Source organism: Trachurus japonicus, chromosome 10, assembly GCF_045865225.1.
Source record: "Trachurus japonicus isolate A0001 chromosome 10, Traja_1.0".
Lineage (NCBI taxonomy): Eukaryota > Metazoa > Chordata > Actinopteri > Carangiformes > Carangidae > Trachurus > Trachurus japonicus.
In genome coordinates this window covers 34,598,692-34,602,696 of record NC_140916.1, presented here as the reverse complement: position 1 = coordinate 34,602,696, position 4,005 = coordinate 34,598,692, and the positions used below count along the sequence as shown (strand labels likewise).

Below are 4,005 nucleotides of genomic sequence, written 5' to 3'. Positions count from 1 at the left end.
TGCTCTCGCTCCAACCTTCCGTTTTACTGGTTGCCAGCAGGGCCGGCCCTGTACATCTGGGGGCCCTAAGCAGGATAAAATTGGGGGCCCTGCCTCACAGTGTATCATCACATATTCATAAAACCAGCTACCGTATGCAACCCTTGCATATTTTATTGTACCTCTATCAACATGATGGCGAGCAGATATTTCATTACTAATTAGAGTCTAAACACTTAAAGCTGTCTAATTGCACTTGTCATTTTTTCTTCTACTTTGTTTTTGTCTGAATGTTAATGTTAATATTGTGAATGGCAATAGGTGGCTCCAAACCGGCAGTACTTTTGATGTAGCAGAAAGATAAAAGATTCTACAAAAGATTACAGTTTGAACAGATTTATTTTCTTTAAATTATCTGTACAGCTAAATTCTAGAACCCTTAAAACAAAACTTCAGTTGAGAAGAAGATAGAGGATGTTGGTTGGTCAGCAGCATCATCAGCAGTAACCATTGGAGCTGTGGAGAAGATTAGTAGAATTTTTTAGCCACTTTACACACAATTTAATTTTCCAACAGAGATAAACATATTGTGGCAACAAACAAGAAACTTACCAACTGTATGACTGGAACCAGCCACAGGGGATGAGGATGTGGCAACATGACAGCCATTAATAAATGGGTGATTGATCCTTTATCCCCTCACAGGAAAACAGCTGTTATCTTTTCACTGTAAACAGACCTTAAAATCAGCCAGGACATGTTAACTGCAGCAGGCTGGTATGTAGCAGCTAGCCAGCTAAGTGAGCTAACACAAGCACCGACATGTTTTTCGGCTAAACGTACATCTAGTAAACATAACATTAATTAGCCTTACCTTGTCCTTGTTTTTTTTTCATCCTCGACCTTCTTCTTTTTCCTATTTTCCGCACCTGACGGATATATCCTTTTGGACATCGTCGCTGTCCAAAAGCTAATCACCTCCTCGCAAATCGCGATCTCAGTGAGTGAGGGAGGGAGGGGGCCAGGGGGGAGAGAAGGGGAAGGGGTGGTGCGCGCTCGTTACCGGACAACGGCCACAGTCTGCGTTACGTTTACGTATGCGTGTCACGGTCATTGTTGCCAGTTGGGTCAAGGGTTACACTTTGTCAGAGACGGTTAGACAAATGATTGAGCAAAGTTTGGGGGCCCCCTAGTGGCTGCGGGGCCCTAAGCAGCTGCTTAGTTCGCTTATAGGGAGGGCCGGCTCTGGTTGCCAGTTACATAGATATATAAACGTAGATGCCGCCTCTGACGCTGCTGCCCATTGGAACGGATTGTCGCCGCCGCCGCCATCTTGAGGAGGAGGTGTCTAACTTTTACTTACTGTATCTACAGAGGCAGACTGAATTTTCAACCGATTTTCAAGCCGTTTGTTTTAATATAATCACTACAATTCAGCTATATAGCTCACGTTAGCAGTTAGGGTTAATGTAAGTGCCATGAAACTGATTTAATATGGCCTAGCACAAATTATATAGGTAGCCTACAGTGGTTTACACTCACTCGCCGGCCTCATCACCATGGCAACCACAAACTCACAGCCGGGGGAAACAGCTGATAAGCCTAGCCTACACATACAGGCAACAAAATAACAAACTATTAATATATTAACTACCGGTATATGCACTAAATGTAACACATATCCCACCCTATGATACGTTACGTTAGTTTCATTTATGTCAGATAACTTACCTACATCAAATTCAACAAGTTCATAATAGTTATATAATATAAAACAACCTATTACTTGAGAAAAGTTATTCCATGTCTCTTCGTTTTGGCGTTTCTTTCATGGGATGATCTGTACGCGGCACTAAAGTTTGGCATTTTGCCAGATTCACAGCTGTCAAACCCTCTGACTGTTGACTGCTTGTCAGGAGGAACTACTCCTCAAGATGGCGGCCGTGAGACATTCCAAACAAGCCCGAATGCGGCATCTACGTATATATATCTATGTGCCAGTTACACATGACATCAACATTCTAATGCTGTTGCCACAGAGATCATTCCATGCCGACGTTGCCAACTTAACCAGATGTAAATATTTATATATTTCGGACCCGCCAAAATTTATTTATATACTATTTTTAAAAAATTCAGTAAAATTAATACTTTTATTCTGCACCCCTCTAGACATTCTGTGGATGATACGTGATTACATGTGGACCCCATCCTTTGTTGTCATAAATGCACCCTTCAAGGATGCTCGGAAAGCGAGGAATCCCATAATTCAGATGCAGTTTACAGCTCATCTCCATCATAAACGGTTCAGAAGTTATTTAAAGTTGTGCTAATCTAGAGGGTTAAAAGTTAAACTTTAAAAGTCAACTTTAATCATCATTTAGGTGCCTTTTTTGATCTTTAATTGGTTTTCCACATTATCAGCTGATTATCTAAAAATAGAACGTTGCGACTTACGACTCATTTCACCAGAGCGGGTCACATATTATACAGTAGATTCATTACACACAGACTGAAATATTTCACATCTTTATTTATTTTAATTGTATTGATTATGACTTACATTTAATGAAAACACAAACTTTCATATCTCACAAAATTAGAATATTGTGAAAACATTCACTATTGTATCTTAATGGTGTCACAGTCTAATCAAATAATGAACTCCAAACACCTGCAAAGGCTTCCTGAGCCTTTAAATGGTCTCTGAGCCTGGTTCAGTAGCTCCACTATCACGGAGAAGACTGCTGACAGTGACTGTGTAGCTGCAGAAAAAAGACAAACCTTTAAGATCAATTCAAAGATGAATTAGCCTTGATATTAAACAGAGCTGTCCATCAAGCACTACAACACAATACAAAGCCTGTACAAGGCCTGTTATACTCACCACACAAAACCCACTCTCTCCTGCAGGTTTGACTGCTTTTTTTTTTCATTTTAGTTCACTGCAGCATGACACAAGAGTGATATTATTATGACATCTGACAAATTAATGTCCTTGCACCTGCAAAATAAGACTTCCTTCTGTCTACAGTTCTGGGATTCCAGCAGAAACAAACAGCAGAAGATACAATTGGAAAATGAAGGACCTTCTTCACTCACCATCAGTATCACTGTCTTCTACAAAGAGTACTGTAAAAACACAACATGTTTTCACTCTCTCAAAGTTTTTACAAAATCATTGCAATTCACAAAGTGAAATCTCTCATTTACGAAAGTATGCACAGCCTCCTTTCACTGTTGTGTAAAGTGCCCTTTGGCAGCAATTACTGCTGTGAGTCTCCCTGAGTTAGATTAACACACTTACATTCAGTGCTAAATTAACCTTGAGGATTTATTACTTGGGATGTATCAGCTTTCTACAACACTCCTCCATAGGCCTTAAAGCTGCACAATGGAGACACATCTACCCTCAGCTCAGTTCGCTGTTTGGTTTTACGTCCCACACATTCATGTGCAGAATCTTTGATGGATCCACTTGCTGTAGTGTTTTGTTTTTTTCTTCAGGTGCCCGGCAAAGTTTGTGCTTTCATCATGAAATGGCGTTGCTCACGTATACGTATCAGTGTCCAATTCATGTTTTCATTTTGGAACAATCCTATTGACTCACTGATGTATTGATGTAGATAGATGCATCATTACAGTATACCTCTTCTATTCACTAGTTGCAGTGAACCTTGCATACCAGTAGAAAGCCACAGATAGAGGGCGCTGTGAGGTATATCACATGGGCTAACTTAGAGCACTGGAAAAAGAGAGTAACGACACGCATTGGTCCAATGGAAGCGCCTCCTGATGGAGGAATATGGGTATTGCAAAAGCACCCAAGAACTGACATCTCTGCATTGTTGGTGAATGAGCAAGTGTGGTATTTTCAATTATTTAAGGACATTTATGATCACCCACGTTAATGGGACTCTTTACAGATAAACATAGGCGAGTAAAAAAAACAAAAACAAAAAATAGTTGTCTACATTAATGTTTCAATCTACATTTTGTAATAAACAAATTATAAGTATAATTTGA

The 4,005-nt window shown here is 40.0% G+C and overlaps 1 long non-coding RNA gene across 1 annotated transcript; it reads right to left on the bottom strand.

Annotated features, from left to right (window-relative positions):
- Positions 1–209: 209 nt before the first annotated feature.
- Positions 210–985, bottom strand: LOC146980309 (uncharacterized). The gene is made up of 3 exons (XR_015036827.1): positions 854–985; positions 592–706; positions 210–495 (listed from the first exon to the last, which is right to left on the bottom strand). It is a non-coding gene; the product is annotated as an uncharacterized LOC146980309 (long non-coding RNA).
- Positions 986–4,005: the final 3,020 nt, after the last annotated feature.